This window comes from Cololabis saira, chromosome 13 (genome assembly GCF_033807715.1).
Source record: "Cololabis saira isolate AMF1-May2022 chromosome 13, fColSai1.1, whole genome shotgun sequence".
NCBI classification, from domain to species: Eukaryota; Metazoa; Chordata; class Actinopteri; order Beloniformes; family Belonidae; genus Cololabis; species Cololabis saira.
The window spans coordinates 7,445,543-7,466,513 of NC_084599.1; positions in this window are offsets into that span (position 1 = coordinate 7,445,543).

Sequence of the window (20,971 nt, forward strand, 5' to 3'; positions counted from 1 at the left end):
TTCTGACTGGTTCTTCTGCCAGATGTTCCCAGCAACCCTTGCTGGACCGGTCCAATATCCTTCTCTCGCCGTCTGGTCCAACTCACCACCCGTCTTTTCAGTCAAAGGAACACTTAATGTTTCCCTTTCTGTCTATATGTCAGGGACAATTTTTAAAATATAAATAATATGTCATTTTTCAATTTAAAATGTGAAAAAAATCATAGGAATAAGATATCGTACACTTGTCTGCAAACAAGAAAGCCAAGTTCACACACCTCATGTTCTTTAGAAAAGAAAGGCATGTCTGTATTATATTCCTTGGCTCCATTTTTAACATTCTGTCATGCACAAAGCAATTATGACAGATAAATGTTGGAGTACTAGGATCACACGTGACAGGTTGCAAACATATTTCTCTGATGACTCTTTTTCATCAGGATCCAACAAAAATATGCACAAATACATTTGTGGATATATTTATAGGGTTTAAGGAAAATACCATTTCCAAATAAGCTGGAAAACTGTTTCTTAAGAAGACGTGTTACAGAATAAAACATCAGATTACCAGCATCTTGCTCGGTACATTTTCCTGATTCATCAGTGGACTCATTTGCAAAGCACAGTAGCACACAGGCAAGTGCATGCTGCTTTTAGTCTGAAAGCCAATTCAGTGCATCAATAATTGGGTTGTGTTATTCCCCATAACGATATTTGCATGATTCATCTAAGCAACCATATCCAGTGTTCATGATGGAGACATAGTCCAGGAGCAGCAATCTATTGAGGAATCCATATGCACGGCTATGTTTTCATATCACAATGTTCCTTTTCTTTCAGATTCAAAAACTCCAGGCTAGACAGTAACAAACAATGCAAATCTATTTGAGATATTTTTTTAACGCATGGCACCCTCCCCTGCCCCCAGTTTCTCCCCTCTTCTGTCTCAACAGAAATGACAGGAGAAGTGCACATTTGTAGCTTGCAGGTACTGGTTGGGGTACAGATTGAAGCTATGATATATGACATGTGTTGCAAGCAGTCTCTGTGTATTTCCCAAGGACCTGTCACAGCTCTCGCACAGGCAGTTAAAGGCTCTGATATGCACAGTTAAATCCTCCATTTAGGTCACAATTCAGCAGCCAAAATAAAACAAACAATCATTTAAAAAACAAACAAACAGCTAGTTTATCTTCATAATTTCAATTAATTATGAGACTAAGCAAGAATAATAATACTTAACAAATTAAAAATGTTTTCAGTGCTGTTCACATGTTCAAAACGCAGAATAACTAGCATGTGTTTTATCAAAGCACTTCTGAAATACACTCTTGAAAATGTTTTTCTATGTTTTCTGATTAATTCCAGAGCCTGTAATTTTCCCTCTCATAATATGCATTTCCTTATTTTTTTGAAGGAAGTATTGGCCTTGTGCAAATGAGTAAATGTTGCCTATTACATTTAAGGGCATGTGGTTTTCTCCTCAAGTTTTTAGCCTCAGCTCATCTGTTGATTGCGGCCACATTATTCACTGAAGGTTGTGTCTTTGCTGGGGGCACAAGCCCTGTCCGGGGGACTTCATCTCAACGGCTAACCGTACATGCATGCATGGTAAATTGGGCTTTAAAGAGCTGAAACACATGCGCTTTTAGTATGAATCTAGGAAATTCCTGTTGGAAAAAAAAAAGTGAATGGAAGAAATGGAATAGTAAATGGGAGCAGGAGGAGGAATTGATCTGCTTGTGGTGTGTTTTAAGAAATCAAATCAGGTCAAATCTCTTTGAACACTTCCTCCCCCTCTCGTTTGAAACCCCGACATGAATTGCAGCTGTAATCAAAGAGCAGATAGTAGCTGCTGGCTCTTAATAGATGTGTTTTTCTGTTACTGTTACCCTCTGGAAATTGCAGTAATGCTTAGCCCAATAATAGTCTAAGTTTGACCAAAAATAGAGCGCAAACAAAGCAAACTGGGTTGAAATTTTCCCCTGGATGGAAAGTGGTATGAGACGATAACAAAACAAGCACTACTAACGTGCAGTCTGAAGGTGTGTATGTGCTTAGAGGACACAACCTGTATATATGACATTCCACGAGGCTGTATCCCTGCATTTTCCCGCTGTGACCTATGAGTTTGGGGTTGTGCGCCTCTGATCACAGCAGAAGTCTGAGGGGGAATCTGCAGAGAGTACAGTAAAGGGAGCATGTATTTCTCCCAAGCCCGCGGCCCGCTGGTGCTGAGTAAGCCCCGTGCAACAAAGGATGCTTGTGAATTAATACTCCCTGACAGTAAATGTCAACAGAATTTAAATTACATTCCCTGCCCTGTCTCATAAGCATGAGAATGTCTTTAACTTATATTGGGTGCCATGAACACAGCCACAAGAGCCTTTGGGGTGTTTTTTTTCTAGTTTTTTTTTTTCACATGAAGACATCTCCCCGTTTAAAACCACCAGCTCAGTGTTTCTTGTAGCATATCATAAACCAGCATCACATTCAGCGGGCATGCATGTGGCTAATTAGTTGAATTTAACTACAATGATCATTAGTACAGTCGACAGAACTGCTGTGATCTCAAACCGGCGCCCTCCCTTCTACTGGTCAATGGAGCGTTTCACTGTTCATTAGACAGAGACGCTGTGATGGAGCAGGCCTGGCTGCCTGCGTTAGCGTTAAAGCCGGAGCCGCAGCAACAACAACAGCATCTATATTAAGGTTGCATCCACCTTAGAAGCTGTTTTCCTTGAGGACGACCAGAACACCTCAAGTATGTTGGGGGTTTTGTGAATTCTTAGCATGCGTCTTCATGTTAGCACAAACTTGTTTTGAACAGCAGTTTTATTGATCACAGAATCTGATTATGAAAACCTGACTCCCAGCACCTTTCAATATTTATACATTGACAAAGTTAATGCTATACTTTTGGTATAAGGGGCACTGCAGCAAAATGAAGTAATAACAGAAAGATGTTAAAATAAAACATATTTACGAATTAGAAACACATAGACGCCAGATGAGAGAAATTATTTTCTGCGTTTCTTTGTAGTTCACTGATCCCAATTTTTGTTTTGTTCTCAAATTTGTTTCTACATATTCACTGGTGTCAGTTAAATAAGATAATGGTTGATTTGAGATGGGAGTTAGAGGAAATCAACCAGCAGGAAGTTCAGCATTTCTAGCAGCTCTCATTAAGATTAGTGCACCGTGAATGAATTAATTGTGGCACTTTTTACTGTTTGGTTTTACAAAAGCAAAGCTCAAAACTGGCTGTTTCAGAGACTTTGGTGAAAAGTTTTACAGGTGTCATGAGCAGTGGTGGCCCGGCCGTAACCCCAGGGACTGGAAGTGTTTCAGAAAGAGCACAGATGACAAGCCGGCAGTATCAGTGAGCGGACAATCCCTGCAGCCCCTGCCGGCAGGTGTTTTTCTTAATGTGGTTTTTCTTTGTTTCTTTCTTTCACTTTGCTATGATTTATTCCTCGTGTGTTCAAAGTTGTTGAGGAGCGAACTGTGGATTTCAGCCGCCCCGCTACTGCAACGAAAATCGTATCTCCTCTGTGGGAACTGTAAAAGCAAATGTACTCACTCAAAGTCCAGAAGAAACCACAAGTAGTCTGCACTTTTTATCATAAAGGATTTTTTTTTTCTGTGAGCTCGATTTACAATATTTCACAGACTGAGATGGTTTACAGGTTTACAGCAGGTGAAGGTATGAGTAGTATCAAAGTGTGGCCTTGCGATGGACTGGCAACCAGTCCACGGTGTACAGTAGCTCTGCAATAGGGTGCATCACATCATCCAGTAACAAACTTAAACTGATTGTATTTGTAGTTTATCTTCTTTGTGCTCCATCTTTTTTCTCTAGTGTATTCCTAAGTGCAAGGTTTTCGACTTTTTATTAAAAACCTTTTTTGTTTTTAACTCTTTTAAGTCTTTCCTGACTTGATGTCTGTTCAGCCAAGAAGTAGAAATAGTGATGTAGCTGTTATCAGAGTACCTCCTTCAAGGTAGGCAATGATGTTTTTCCCCACTAAAATCAAGTAGCTGAGAGTAGAACTAAACAAAAGTGAACTTTTTAGAAGTTATTCTCAGAAGTCGTGCATCAAAGACAATCTGTGATCTCTTGGTTTGTAGCCGTGTGTAATTCCACCTTTAGCCTCCGGGCACATCATTCATGACTGATAAAGCTGGTAATACCTTATTTTGTGACAGTTTCACCAACGGCCACAATACTGTAGCCTTCATGTTCATGTTTCAGGTCTGCATTTACGAAACAATAAATAAACAAAATAAATAAGTATATTTCTGACCTGGAACTAGATAAGGAGATCATGTTTTGCACAGCTTCACAAACTCTTGCAATTTTTAACATTTGCAGGTATGTGCTTTCAACGTGCTGCAGTTGGTCGGCCCATTAGATGACCCAGCTTGGAAAAGGGAAATTCTTGGTCCAGTTCTCCGTCACGAACGTTTGTCTGACTCTGGGAGCTTCCTACAACAGCAAAATCACAGGGTAAATGTTGCGTCCTTGTGCAGAAGACACCGTTTCTGTCTGGTCCAGATCATCATCAAGTTCAGGTGAAACCGTCTCATGAGGTGGCAGCTAACTGAAGATCACTAGGCTGACGTATTATGTCTGTTTGTTATAGCAAAGTCCAAATCAACATCTATATTATAGTCAAAAAGCCCAGATTTATCTAGTTAGTGCCCTGTAGAGAGCTAGTCATGTGCAAAAGTTAGTCTGTTGTTCTTTTTATGTTGTGTGCATGTGTGATAAGATCATGAAAATAATCGGACCATACAGGGTAAAAGTAGGCTATTAGGGAAATACAACCTCAGCAAAAAAATAGAGCCATATCATTTAAATTCACAGTGCCATTATTTATTTAACAAAAACTAAGGCAAAAAGAAAGAAAACCATAGAAGAAATACTAAGTATATACAATTATTCATTAACTTGAAGCGCCTCCTTCAGCAGCAGTAAATTTAAGTAGTTATTTCCTGTATGAGTCTTTCATATCAATGTGAAGGATTTGTGGTCCGGTAATCTAAACATGAAACATCCCAAACATGCAGAACAGTGGTTGCCAACCCTGCTGTAGTTCATTGAGGGGTTTAGCATTCGTTTAGCATTCGTTTAGCTTTAGCTGACGCTCCCGTTGCCTCTCATGTGCCTGAGGAATACGCTGGTGTGCAGAGGAGTTCATGGTCATCTCAAGGACAGCAAGGTGCCCAGGTCCGGCAGCAAAACAACCCCCATTATCTCGCCAGCAATGCCAAGCTCAACAGTGGAGGACTGATGAGTAACTTACCTTCTTAAATTGTGTGGATTTTTAAAAATAAATTATTGTACAGTCATTTTTATCCCATTTTTACTCCGTAGTCGGAGCATGTGCCGTCTCTGGGCGTCCGTCTGCCATCCTGAAGTGCAGGTTTTACATTAACCTTTTGTGTAAAATGCTAATGTTACTGAATGTAAGTGCTCTGTCACATCACAGATGAAAGGAGATATTGCAACTCAACACCATAAAATTAGCTTTATCTGAATCAGACCTAATAAGCTAATTGACCTTTTCCCACCACTGGCACTTCCACTGCTGTCTTGAGAGGAAATCTTGAAACGTGAGTGTTGTTCATTTTAAAGTGTACACGTCAAGAACTTTGTTTCTTTACTTAGCTTCGTAAGATGTGATTTTAATGAGCAAACTTTGCCCCGTCTCTGTCTTCAGGTTTCTTTCATCTCTAACCTACCACATTAGAGGCAGGCATAGCTACCTACTAACAACTCTCCTTTCTTTGTGTGCTGAGAAGACAGAGGGCAAATGTCTCCTTTCATTTATTTCCAGAGTAAGAGAATAGTGGTGTGGGAGCGTGTAACATTTATTGAGGTATTTATAAATTGTATTTGGAATATATACATGTCAGATGTGATTCCATCCCGGTTATTGTGCCATGTGTTCCTGCAGCATTCCAGACTGTTTAACAAGGAGGCCATATTATAACCAATAAACATCAAATTTTTTAGCCTCCCTCTGCGGTTGTTTCAGGAAACGCATTTGTGACACCCTTTGGTTTGAATTCCAAAGTGTATTTGTTTAATGCTCTTTAAAGCTTGTCTCTGTAAGTATTCACATCTGTCTTTGAATTCTCTATCTTGCAGAAGTGTGCTGCAAGAAATGTCAAGAAAGATTTTGATTCCACCTCCATCCCTACCCTCTCTAAAACCACTTAGACATGCTGAAGTGCACTCTGTCCATAACTACATATAAAGGCCCTTGTTTTGCTCCATTTGGAGAAGCCATAGTGTCCAAAGCATTGAGTGTAAAGCACACATCCCCTTGTATAAGTAATTTTCTGTGCAAATATGTGTTTTGTTTACAGAGGGGAGAAAGGTTCATTGGCAAACCAAGCATGAAGTGGAAAAAATATGATTCTGATGGAGCATGAGTGGTCAGTTAGAGATGTGTGCCTTCGTTTTCTGTCTTGACTATCCTAAGGTCATGTCTTTTGTTCCATTAGTGCCACTTTCTACCCTATCCAGCCCTCAAAACCAATTGTGTCTCTGTAATTTCCCTACTGAGGAACAGACGCACGGACATGAGTTATAAAACTTGCAAACAGAGGCATCACGTGCTGGAGGTGAGCATGGTCTTCGTTATTGGTTCCGTGCATGCTGGGGTAGCACTGGGACTGGACATGGTCATGCTCATAAGACTGGAGGGCAGGAAGGAGACGCAACATTAAAACATTTCAAAAACTTAGGACAACAGTTGACCTAAGACGGGAAAGGATAACGTTCAACACGAAACACGAAAGCTACTTTGATCCACTTTGAATTTTGACAACTGCATTACAAAGTGATTGCGAGGGTCCCGGCCTCGTCCCTAGCGGGAGGCGATGGCGTGCCCAAATGGAGATGACCACTGCAGCAATCTGGAGTACGAGTTTCTGGTTGGAGCACAACGGCAAGCATAAGAACCGCAGCTGAAGTTGTGTAATCTTCACATTAACTTTGTTGTTTCAAAAACATTAGCAGTTGGAACTGTAAAGAAATATTTAGACTTGGAACTGTGTCTCTCCCTTCAGGCCCCAAGGTATATCCATTTTATTTATAGTAATTAAATTTGCTCAGCTCTTGCTCACAGACACACATATCTGTTATAGCCCGTGGTGTTTTTGCTTAGAGGCTTATCCAGAGGGAAGGCTTAGACAGCCAATTTTCACACAGCTGTGCCCCTCTCCAGCTTCCTTTTCCTTATTGAAAACTATAAAATCAACCTCTGGTTCAATTATCACTGGCTGCCAAGGATTTTCTAAAGGTTACTAGCATCTGCATGATGAAAGCATGTTGCTGCAGAATTAGCACTGGCTCCCTGTACGGATGCGTTCACGTCTTGGCCGCTCCTTATCTCATGACAGAGAGCATTTTCTCCTCTTCTCTGCAAGGGCCTTATGGCTCGGACAAGAGAAGCAAAGAGAGCAAACAGGCTGTGACAATCGTGTCCTCCTTTTTATTCAGGAGCTTTCACCATTGGCACAACGGTTGGCCAGGTTAATGTCTCCATACAGCGTGTCAGCAGAAGCTCGCCACTAGATGAGTGCTCCAGTGTGACGGCAAGCTTTGACCAGTTTGCTCGGAATATTCCACAAAAATCAGGAAATGGCAGCTTCTATTTTCAATGGTTTTGACGCTTTTATCGGAGTTATCAGGAATTTTATTTTGAATAAAGGTGAGACAAAGATGGAAACCCGAGACCTTTAGTAGCAGCTTGATTGTTTTATTGATTGAATATATTCTCCAATTTTCCACGGTCAGCTGAATTGATCATCTTGGCTTCCACGCAGGCCTTGATAAGTTCCTATTAGCATCACTTTGACAACTTCCTGTCTCATCTTCACAGAAACCTTGCAAATCCTTGTGTGGCAAATCCTATGAATCTGCATGTTTGCAAGTTTATCAAGTGCTATCACATTCTGCACAGATGGGGGAAGTGGCATTTTCACAGACCTCTGTGCAGTCTTATACTATTTCCTCCTTGCATGAGAGGATGTGTAAACCGTGCCTTGTGGGGAGCAGAGCGACACCTCTCAGACTTGGGGGGGGTTCGGCTGTTTTGGAGTAATGGTTTGACAAAGGGATGGCAATGCTCCAACTTGCAGCACAAATGTTTGCGTTTAAGTACTTGGTTGACTCCAGCGCTGCCTGTCCTCCCTCGCCTCATCATGCGCCACAAATTGACTCCATTTGCCTAGACCACTGCACTTTCACTTGACCGTACGCCTGAAATGAGGGAACATTTAGGTTACATACGGAACAGAGCCGCTGCTCTGTGGATTGGTGTTTGTTTGGTTCCTTGAATGTAAAATTTAATCTGATTTTCTTGCAGGAGGACCATTAATCAGGCTGTATCAATGCACTGTTGGGTAATTTCCACTACACGTGTTTAGTTGTAGAATCTCACGCCATTATGCTATGACAATTTGATTCATAAAAAGACATGGCAATATGGAGGGACCTGATTTATGCACCTTTTCTTCTAATTTAGAAGAGTCCCAGGTAACGTAAAGTATGTTCAACTACTATATTTGGCTTTCCTAGCTAAATAATAAATAAATAAATAATATGATGGACCATAACTTTATTTGTTCTGTCTTATATTCAGGAAATGTGATTTTGGAATTAATTAAAAGTATAACTATGGTATAATAAACACATTATATCCCTTGAATGTCTTCCACCCGAGAGATCTAAGCCCTGTATGAGCTGTAAATAGAGGAATATATGCCGGGGCACAGTCTCTAAGATCCTCGATGATTAAGTTCCTTAACAGTTTAGAGGATGCTTTGAAAGTGAGATTTCTCCTCTCTTTAACTCATTGTCACATTGTTTTTCAGGTCTATAGATTCTGCCTTTAATCTGTTTAGCTGAACTTAAATCGGCTGCGTCGACATCTACTCACTTTTAAGGCTGTGATTCCTTCTCCCCTCGCTCTGAATAGCCTTTCACGTAACTTAATATGCCATTTTGGTCTCCCAGGGACAATAATTGAGTTTAGGCGAAGTTTAAATAGCTTAAAGGACAGGGAATACAGATGGGCATCTCTGTGATTACCAATCTCCAGCCTAAGGTCTCTGTGTCAGGCGATGGATTAGAACATTACGAAGAGAATGACAGAGCTTTTTGGCACTTTATTCCCTCTCAATAACATTCTTTCACATATTAAGTTAATTCCACCCCTAGGTAGGGACTTTATCATGCAGAAGACCCTAATCCACTGTTGTTGAGTCCATCTCACCCAAGCTTTGATGAAGCCCCCCCTCCCTGCCTTTCTGCGGGTGCAGCGGGTCTTGGTAAGACAAAGCACCCGTGACAGAGACAATAAGATGTAGCTTGAACCCCAACAAAAAGGGGCTTCATCCACTGGAGTGGAGAAAGGAGGTGATTTTGAAGGAAAAAAAAAAAATGGAGAAAAAAAATAACATCAAAGGATAGGAAAAAAGAAGACACTGGAGTGCCAACACTCCTGATAAAGTAATATATCACTATTAACTCTGTGTGTGCTTTTAGTAGATGTAGAAGGGCCTGCCCCACTGATCTCTTGTCTCGCACTTTATCTCAGGGCCACCTTTGACCCTTTGCTGAAAAGCCCCAGTTGATATGATGAGCACAAGCTTTGGGTATACTTTAAGATCCCGTATTCGCACTATGTTGAATTGAAAAGGCGCGTTTTTTGGTGCCAGCAGCCAATTTATCCTTTGGCTTTTCTGGCTCTGCATGGGAAAAAAGATTAGCAGTCAACAACCCCCCTCCCAAACTGACCACCTGGGGAAATTAAAAGGATCGGACACCTCGACAAGCAGAACAACGTTTTTAACTCATCGATTTAACCAGTGTTTGTAGGAGATTAATAACATTGCTTTATTTTTAATAAAACAAAGAAAGATGACTATGATTTTTGTAAAGTATCGTACCTTAATTGCTTTTCACAGTTTTAATACAATAACAAAAAGCTGAACAGAGCATATGAGCAATCCATAGACCATTGAAAACATCTCTGTTTCACCCTGAATAGATTAATTAATTCAGTCACCTGTCTGTCTGAACTTAAGCTGTCCATTTGATTGTCAGCAGTGGTGAGAGTGTTGGAGGTTTTGATCCTCCTCACGCTAACAGATGGTTGTTGTGGCTTGCCCTGCGCTGGGAATCGCTCCTTAAGAGCAGACAGAGGGTTGGAGGGGGAAAATCCCCTGTTGCCATCCCTAAGAAGACCATAAGCTTGAGCAGAGAAAAAGAAAGGGCCTGCTACTGGTGCTAATTACCCAGAAACCACACAGAAAGTGCCCACTGTCACTAACTGAAGAGGTTCACATCCCTTCTTACACAGATAAAAGGCGTAGTACGAAAACATTTCGCAGGGGACAAAGAAGGGAAGATTACCATAATCTTTTAGTTTGTATCCCCTGTAAGCTGTCCATGTGTCCTTTTCCCTCACTCCTTCTCCTCCTCCACCTTTTCTCACTCACTTTCAACTGCTCTCTTGTTTTTTTCAACAGAATCTGATTTGACGGCGCAGAAATGGTGGGAATTGGCTTTACAGCCTTAGCCTGACAGTTGTGTTCTTCCCGCCTTCCTGTGATCATGGCTGCCATTGGTGGGCTGCTGTTTGGGTAATCAGACAATGGCAGGCGAAACGAGGCGTCACTGCGCTGACAGAACCGTCCTCGTGTTATGTCATTGTTAATACTCAGACTTCAGCCCGCTCCAACTGTTGCTTTCATGCAAGCATGCAAGCACGATGCCTTCATATTTCTACATATCAAAGCGCTCACAGGCATCTGTTTTTTTTTTCCTAAGTGGCGAACGATTGGATACGACTCAGGGTGAGAACTTTTTTAAATGAGTACATCACAGCGACTGTATGACATTGGTTCCCTGAACGTCCCAGTCACAGCGAGCCAAGACCAAAGCCAGTCACAGCTGCAGTAATGGCGCTACAAAAAGTCCTCCCTTGCACGGGATCACCAAGCTTTTCTGCAAAACTCCCAGGAAATTGTTTCAATTAAAAACAGAGAGAGATGGGTGACACTAAGTGGCCCTGTCTCTGAGAGAACAGCAGCGAGTGGTAGTCTCCGGCAATCATTTTTCAGTGCTTTTATAACATCTAAGAGCTGAAAACATTCAGACTGAAAGCAGAATGTGTGCTCAGTGTATAAGACGTCTCATAAATGACTACGTTTTTCCTCCGTTGCCGTCTGCTTTTTTTGGCATCAGTGTAGGCGGTGTTGAAACAATGACAGGAAACCTGCTAGTTTTGGTAAAATCTCATCGTTGTGACTGATGATAAATCAGCAGCATATTTCTGTCATGTCAGTTTGAGTGAAGTGATCATTTTCATCCAATAATCAGAGGCACCAACTGTCCCTTTGCTTAGGTGTGTTTGGAATAATATATTCGTTCTTTATTGTTTCCCCTTGTTCACATGCTTCAAAAGCAGGTCATGGTTTTATTTACCCTTTGAACAAACCTTCATATGAAAAATGTTCAGAAGTGACACTCTCAGCTAAAATCCCCCCAGATGTGGCATGCTTTTCATTTCTCAGCTTGGTTTGCAGAGCTCTGATTGCGTTTGAAAGCGATGCCACAGGTCTGTTGCTGTTGCGTGCGTTGCGTTGGGAGCATGTTCTACGTTTCTGGAACGGCCTCTGTGCGAGACTGGTATTTTAGAAAGTTCATGTGTTCTTTTGCTCAGTATGTCTAAAGAAACGTTCTCTGGTCCGGGGACACATGGGGCGGTTTTATTGGGTCTCTTCATACTGGAGTCAAAGTAGTCATCACCAAGTATCCCAACTAAACCACCAGAATCTTGTTGCAGGACTCAGTATTTCTTCATTTGTGCCACTAAATCATATCTACTGTAATACTGTGGAAAACGTTACATCACAATTGCAAAGCACACACTAAACAATCGAAAAGGCAGCTATTTTGAAACTTTAATTTTGTAAAGATAGTCCTCTTTTAACTTTCAGTATTTATTTTTAATAATAACATTTTCAAAAAAAACATTATGGGCAGATTGTCACAGTTTATTTTTTTATTTCCTGTTTTATTTTGAAATCCCATGTCCTTGTGTTTCCGTTACGTCTTGATTGCCCTCGTTCCCATCAGCCCTGATTGTCTGCACCTGTGTCTCGTCAAGCCTTCTGTGTATATCTGGTCTTGTTTTCCCCTTGTTCCCTGCTCGTCCGTACTGTTCTACCTTTAACTGTTCTACCTTATGTCCTGTCAGGTTTTCCTGCTTGGTGGTAAGCTGTTGTGTTTTTTTGTTAACCCTGCTCTGTAGCGCTTTTGGTTTGATTTTTTTAGTAATAAATCAAATTTTTTTAACTCTTGCCTCCTTGGTCTCCTGCATTTGGGTCCTACGTCAATCAGCCCATAACACAGATTTACGAAGATGAGCAAATTACAGGATGATCATGGTCTGATGGCCTCTGTAGTTGAACGAGCAATGTGGAGCCAGAGATAAAATGTGTACACCTCACTCCCATCAGAATAGAGCAGTACAGCTGCCCAAAGTGAGTTGGTCTACCTGCACCTAAAAAACAAGAAAATGCACGATACCTCCTCATCAAATGTATGGCATCAATTCAATGCCAAATGTTTTGAGAATATAAACTGTAATCTGAGAATCAAAACACAGAATCTAACCAAGTATCTTCAGCTGCAAACATTTCTCTGTTACACTTTTCTTGTCTCGCCATCATTTCTAAAACCTTCTCTATTTCCGAGCCGTCTTTCTCAGTTGGGCTTTTTCCTTTTGCTGTTGCAATTCTGTAACTGGTCAATCTTCTCTGTGCAGGCGGGACCAGACCACCCACCTGAGAGCTTTCAATACATTTGGCGCTGAATTAACACTGCAGGAACTTGACTTACTCTGCCATCAAAACGGGTTAGCGAAGCAAAAATCGGCAGCAGTTTACTTGCCAATCTATCAGAAACAATGCAAGTTCGGTATCAAGGTAAATTTTTTTGCTGTCCGTGAGCTGTCTCCAACAGGGGAAAGACATTTACTCTGGTTTTAGCCGTTTTCATCTGCTCTTGTGTCACCAGTTTTCTTAAGTTCTCTTCCCGCGAGCTTCAGCTGTTTCTGTTTATCCTAAAATGGCAATTTATGGGGGGGGGGGTTCCTTCATGACTGGCAATAAATCCAACTGTACTCACAATCTGTGCGACTTCTTCGTGTCATCTCGTACTGAGCCTCGATGTTGCTTGCTACTGCCGTGATGCTAACTCAGTAGATACACTATCTCAGCAGCCAAATACATTATCATATTTTGGTGACACGGCTGCACTTCTTTTGCTCTTTCTAGGTTATTTTTTGGGATATATATTCCATATTTAGATATATTTAATTAACAATCTTACATATTGATCTTTTAAAATATTATAGATTAATTTTTACCCCCCCTTTAAAAAACTTGACCTTTTCCTTGAAAAAATGTTTACGTTGATAATACCTTCTCCATGGATGCTGTTAGACGTGTATATAGCCACTAAATTGCATTCAGACCAGTTACACGTGCACTAAAACACCCTTTATTTGTAACTTAAGTTAAAGCTACATCAGTTTTCTGGCAGGGGCCACGGATCGGACTACACTGTGCTTAAGACACCTACAGATCCCTGTTACAATCAATCTACATCTCTTATTTGATCTAAAGAACCTATTTTACAGGAGGTGAATTGGGTGAAATCGCAAAAGAAATAGAGGGGGTTGCATTTTTTTTTAGCTATTTTAACATCAAACATCACTCAAAGGTGGGATAGAAATTCTTCTACCCGACTACTACCGGAGCCCTTTTGTTGAGAAGCACAATGTAAAGCTAAAGATCATCGTTGATCAAGCTCCTCTTTCATTGGATTTAAGGTATGAACGCACATATCCATTCACCAAACATGATTTAAAGAACCAGGCCTTCCATGGCTGTTAACGTCGTGAATAAATGTTTGCGTTTCTGTACCAGGTCACTGATTTACAACCAAAGCAAGAACCCTCTCTCTGGTTTCTCTCAATGATTTTCAGAGAATGGGAAACTAAAAGGTTTGGGTGTGCAGCTTTATGTTTTTCAAAAATCTCTTTGCTGCTAAGCTTCTTTTTAACTGAAGTCTTGGGTCAAAACGGGTTAAGTGAGCATTACTCTAAAATAGCATACACACACGATGCATTTTTCATCCTTACCAAATTGTATTGGGACTGAAAGGAAGTTGAGTGTTTGGGCGCCATCTGAGCTAATTACAATCACAATCCATAATTGAGAGGAAAAGCATGAAAAATCGCCCTGCATTAGTGACAAAGCACATCAGAGCAGCGGGTGACTTCTTCTGTGTTACGGCATATGCATCGTGCAGCACTCGATTCTGTGACAGAATTTATTGAAACGATGTGGTTTGCATTCAGTGATTTGCAGTCCAAAGGTATTGGCAATGTAATTCACTTTTTCTTTTCCTTGGTTTTTCTGAAAGAGTTGATGTTGGAGCCTTTCTTAATGTAACCCTGTTAGATATGTTGCTGTTTCAGGCTGATGATGCTACTGTAAAAGCTGTGCTTTTACTTCATACATGTCAGAAGTCAAACGGCTCAAAATCTTTTGTTAGCTAAATGGATTCTGTGAAGACAAATCCCCCTAAGCTTAACATGTATCATTCTTGCTTTGTGTAAGCGCACACAGAAAAGGGGGATTAATTAATTCCCTAAAAGATGATGATATTAAGAATATTGGGCTTCTTCTGCAGGGTCACTAGATCCAGCACCAACAGATGGGATGTTTTATTGGAGGGATCTCTGGTTCTTAGCGTTGTGCACTTATCCTTACCCATCTTGTTCATACTCTTCAGCGACAACAAAGATTTGGGACATGCTTACTGCTCTGTTGCTCTGTCATGTTGGATTTGTGCATCTATGTTGGCCTAAATATGCCCCCCCTCCCTCCTTTTTTTTTGTTTTTTTCTCTTATGTCTGGCCGGTGGTGTGCTCTTGATCAAAGGATAATGCACAAACTGTCACTTGGCCTCCCTGAGCAGTTTGCAAGAGCACTCTAAATTATTCAAATGCATTTTCATGACTACTTGTGCAGCTTACAACGCTGCATACGGCAAGTAACACTTATCTAAATAGGGTAACGTATCATCTTTTCTAATTGTTATTCAACACAGTTCAGACTAAATTCATTTATTTATTCTTTGTAGGCTAATCACAATTAACAGCTTCTTCATTCAGCTCTTTGTTCTTAAGGATGTAAACATGCAGTGAATTGTCACTTACGATTGCCTGTTTCTGTTTGTTTGAACACCCCCCCCCCTCCCCAAAATGATCAGAATAAAGGGATATCGAGGAGCACGTGTACCTTATCTAAAACAACTCAAACCACATGAACAACAGTCACCAGCGTCGCCTTGGCGTTCAATGGGTGGTGCTTATGACGCGCTTCTTCATACCATGAACAGCCAACAAAATGTCTTTGCGCTCGCTACACGAATGAGCCACATGCAGTACAGACCAAAAGTTTGGACACACCTTCTCATTCAAACAAATGAGAAGTGAGTCCAAACTTTCTGTCTGTACTGTACTTTGAAACTGTTATGAGCTGTGCAGATGCCGTTCAGTGACTGATGCTCAAGCTCAGAGGTGGAAAAAGTACTGAAAAATTGTAATTGAGTAAAAGTATCTTTACTTTGCTTAAATCCTACTCAAAGTAAAAGAACAAGAACAAGTAAAAGTACTCATCTAAAAATTGACTCGAGTAAAAGTACAAAAGTACTTCATTTAAAATGTAATTTGAGTAAAAGTTACTTTCAGTTATTTAATGCAAAAAAAGGATGAGTCACGAATCAAATCCAGCACAAGTTGTTTTAATTAACTTCGAGGCATATTAAAGTTAAACATCCACACTTGTAAAAGCTCAGCTGAGCTGAGTAACATGATCCTCTTACTTCCGCAGAACAGGAAAAAAAGGACAGTCACAACCTGTACTGTAAAGTGCAAACTATTTTCAGTCATATTGTCTAAAACCAGAATCAAAGTATTCAAAAACAAAATAAAGTTCCCAATGCCCGCCGGATCCTGCTATTCACAATAAACCAAAATAAAATGCCCACAAGATTTTCACTATAAATTTTGTACTCAGTAACGTGAGGGGGATCAAATGTAGCGAAGTAAAATACTTGGGTCAAAATGTACTCGAGTAAAAGTAAAAATTACGTATTTCAAAAACTACTTAGAAAATTACAAATTACTCATAAAAAGTACTCAATTACAGTAACGTGAGTAAATGTAATTTGTTACTTTCCACCCCTGCTCAAGCTGAAGCCTCTTAAACTGAAAAGTCTCTTTTTCTGTCCGTCCTTGTCACAGCAGTAGCGTGATGGACAATATTAGCAAGTTACCAGACATGAGCAAACCTTTAGTCCAAAAGCAGAGCTCTTCAGCTACAATAGTCATTTCATGAAGGTTCGGGTCATAGTTTGAAACTTGCAATGCTTCAAAGGTTGAAAAGCCACTGTCCATTTTGCATCAGCGAACCTACCCATGACTTTTCTTTGGTGAACCTCTAGCAAACACACACATGGTGAGTGCGGGCAAACTACCGTGCACATTTGCATTGACCTCAGATGTTTGCGTGTTCTTTTGTTGTATTTTACTCTTACTGCTTCTTTGACGATTCTGGAGAATATAGAGTTGCACAAATATATAGTTTGCACTTATTTATTTATTTTTAGCTTGTTTAAGTTCTAGGAAGTGTTTCACATCGTGTTTCTCATTTACCTATTTACATAAACAGACTCATACAGCACTCCTTATTATACGTGTGTATTTTACGGCATGACGTGCTTTGTTTCTGCCATCGTAACGGACATATTGGGGGGGCAATGTGGGGTCCAGTTTCTGGCCCTCACTTATTTCCAACATTCTTCAGGTTGAAGCACATGCTACTCCATCCACTCAGTCACAGCTTCCCCCATAAGACAAAATGAGTTGACTGAAAAGTAGGTTTCTTAACCCCAAATAATCACATGCACACTCACTACATTACCTTCTGGACACACTACAGATGCACATCACCTTGGTGATCAACATTAATGTGCAGTAGTACCACAAATACCAAATTCAATAATGTTTAAGTTGTTTGTATCTCTGATGTTGTTTTATATCCTTTTAAACTCAACTAGAGAAAAAAAATCAAACACTGGAACAGAGTCATCATAGGTGCTAATATCTCACAATCTATAAACTCTCCAAAATTAAAATACGGTTTACAAAATAAGGTAAATTTAAGTTTATTCACAAACCCCTAGCTGCAGATTGGTGTGTTGATGACTGGTTGAGGTCATGCGTTGTCCCTGAGCTGCCATTTATCAGGTAGCTAATGGCTGTGTGGACTTTCAAGCAAAATGTGTGTACACTAAACTCATGGTGGGTGGTAAGGACGTATATAGTACTGCATTGTCAGACTTATCTGCACACCTGTGCGCCAGCACTGGAAGGTACACACTGATATGTAATCCTGTAATCGTATGCAGCATTAAAACCAGGATGCAACAACCACGGCCCTGCAAAATGATGTTAATCTGGAAGAATCGGTCTGGTGTTACCAGCACAGAAACAGGGAGAGCGGTCCCAGCAAATTCTCGACACATATTTTTAAGTAATCCAGATAATCTAAGCCCAAAACAGCACAGAAAGCCTCCTTCACTACTTAGTCCAAGTGTTCATTCAGGGAAGATTTACTGTAGCTGTTTCCAGTGTGTAGGCTGCTGGCTCAGTTATTTTGGGCAGCTTTTCAGCATTTCTGTTCTGCACAAACCAGATAGTGGGCAAGTGTAATGCTAAAAGTAAAAGAGTAGCAGGTTTATACTGACAATCTACAAACATGTTCATTTTGTTTGCATGATTTGAGTTTATTTTAGTTATTTTTCCTGTTTGTTAACTTGACCCACAAGTAAATGGAAAACACCTCACACATCCTGTGCATTCAGGTCATTTACATTAAATAGGAGAACAATCTATCATGATTGCAAGAGACAAGTTTGAAACCTTATATTGTGCTACACATTGTCAACTAAAGACAATAATTTAGAGTTTTCCAACCATTCATTTCTCTGTCCCTTATAACATTGTTTATCCTCCCACTGAAAGTGAAGCTATTGATTTGTTGGCATCACATCTACTCTCCTCCTTCAAGAGGAAATGCTTGAGCCGTTTTTTTATATTTTCTGTTTTGTACTGTGGCCAAGGCATCAGAAAGACCGTGTGACGATGCACACAACTGACTTTTCAGGCCTTCACAGATTTGAGAGCGCTGCACTCATCCCACAGATAGGCCAACTGCAGAGATCGAGGTTGGGTGAACTGTTGCATCAAGTCCTTATGACGAGGGCGGAGGGGGCTGGAGGGGAGTGGGGCGTATTTTATCAAATCCAATTCTATACAGAAGGTTAAATTTGTCCTGCTTCCCGCTCTTACATTTTACAACACCGCCCGGTCCACCCCTGCGAAAGAGTAGCGATTTTATTACTCTGCGCTACACAGTGTGGATTTGGCTTGAAGATGTGGGATGTGGGAATTAAAATAGTTCCTTTTTTTCTAATTTCAAAAAAATGGTTACACTTCAAAATTCTATTTAAAGAAAATCTGATCGAAATCTGATCTGAAAAAATTGGAAGGAGGAATTGATTTGATCAAAATTACCCCGAAGGGTTTATTGTATTGAATACTTGATCTCAAGTGTCTAACACTGATTGATCAACAGATGAAATTCAAAAGAAAAAAAGACCACGACTGTTATGGAGGATTTTTTGTGCCAAAATTAAATAAATAAATACATCATTAATTAATTAAAATGGGAATGAAATATATCATTAATTAATAATAACTTAATACAATTCATTTTAAGTAAAAATATATATTTATTATTTCAGCATTTAATGAATTAATGACACATTTAATTAATGATTTCGTGTTGCGTGTAAATCATGAAATGTAAAACTGCATTTAATTAATTAATGACACATTTATTTAATGATTTCGTGTTGCTGAATCATGAAATGTAAATGTAAAACTGTCAGTTTTCAATAAATATATATTTTTACTTAAAATGAATTGTATTTTAATTAATTAATGACATATTTCATTCTAATTTTAATTAATTAATGACACAGTTAATTAATGAATGGTATATTTCATTCCCAATTTAATTAATTAATGATGTATTTATTTATTTAATTTTTGCACAAAAAATCCTCCATAGACTGTATGGCTAACACATAAACATTTATACTACAAGTGGAGGGGGCGTGGTTTAGACATTGCCACTCCCATGGTTGGCTGGTTCTCCAGGCTCGTCCCCTCGTCCAATCCGCTGCTGGCAGAAAAGGGAAAAAACTACATACGGTGACACCTTTTTTCCGAACACGTGGCCCACCAGGCGCAACTAGAGAAAAACTTAATGACCACATGTATGATACAAAATGAAGATGGGAGATACACGAAACGCATTTGAAAGATGATGAATAATTATTCAGACATGAATATTGTATTTAACATGAAATATGAAACTCTACTGATCAATAACAAAATAAACCGAAGAAAATGGATGACATGAAAGATTAGAAGATGGCATGGAAAAGTACATTTTTCCACCCTAAGAGCCCAGATACACTTGCTGTTGAGCTTGCATTCCCGTCCGTTCGCGTCCGTAACCAACTGCAACGTCGCTGCCATAGTACGCGAGGAGAGCGCGTCATACCGGCGGTGACCGAATGGGGGCAGTAAGCAGAGCAACAGTTGGAAAAGTGATTAAATATTTAGTAGTAGCAGCAGTAGTAACAGTAGCAGATTAGAACAACGAACAAGTTAACATGACAACATTGGATGAAGAGGAGATTATAACATTGCTTTGGTTGCGATCTCGGCAAAGGAAACGGCGCCAGTAGGGGCACGGTGGGGCAGCAGGTAGTGCAGCCGTCTCACAGCAAGACGGTCCTGGGTTCAAAAGGGCCTTTCTGTGTGGAGTTTGCATGTTCTCCCCGTGTTCCCTTGGTAGCTAATGTGTTCTACCCTCACAAAAACATGCACACAGTCCTGGGCTATACATGCCTCCTCTGGCCAACCGGGGAACAGATGGGGTGGGGAGGATCTGGCCGGAATAATGTGATCCTTCCACGCGCTACGTCCGGCCAGAGAATCCTCACCCTGTCTGGTGAAAAGATGCGGTCCGTCACTCCTCAGGTTAAGGAGGAGACCTGAGCTCAGTGTAGGGCCTCCTGGGGTTGGTAGAGGGTGCAATGCCCAGGACTGACTTAGGTAGAGCACTGGGTGATGAAAATGGGCAAAAAATCGGGGATAAAAAATATATATATATAATAAAAAAAAAAGGAAATGGCGCCAGCGACCTCCATAGTGGACCTCGTCACTTGTGGCCGGCTGGTATCTGACCAGGACCAGGCCATTCGCGGGCAGAGTGAGAACGGCAGGTCGCGTACGCATTCAGTGTCTTTTTGAGAACGTGCGTGTCGACGCGTCAAATGAACGCAGGATGCGCGTTGCGGCCATGATGCGTACGCGTGCTGAACAGCAAGTATATAATATCTGGGCTCTAACAGTTCCCTCCGGGTACTCCGGCTTCCTCCCACAGTCCAAGAACATGCATAGTAGGTTAATTGATGATTCTAAATTGCCTGTAGGTGAGTTTGAGTGTGAGTAGTCTGTATGGTTGTCTGTGTGTATATGTGGCCCCATGATGTACTGGTGATCTGTGCAGGTGAACCCCTGCTTCTCGCCTGTAATGAGCTGGGAAAGGCTCCAGCAGACCCCCGTGACCCTGCAAAGGATAAAACGGGTATAGAAAATGGACGGATGGAGGTTAAAGGCATTTAAAGCAGCATTGTAGATATTTCAGTGGATACAGTGAATATGCATCTGTAGTAATTAGCATTATATAG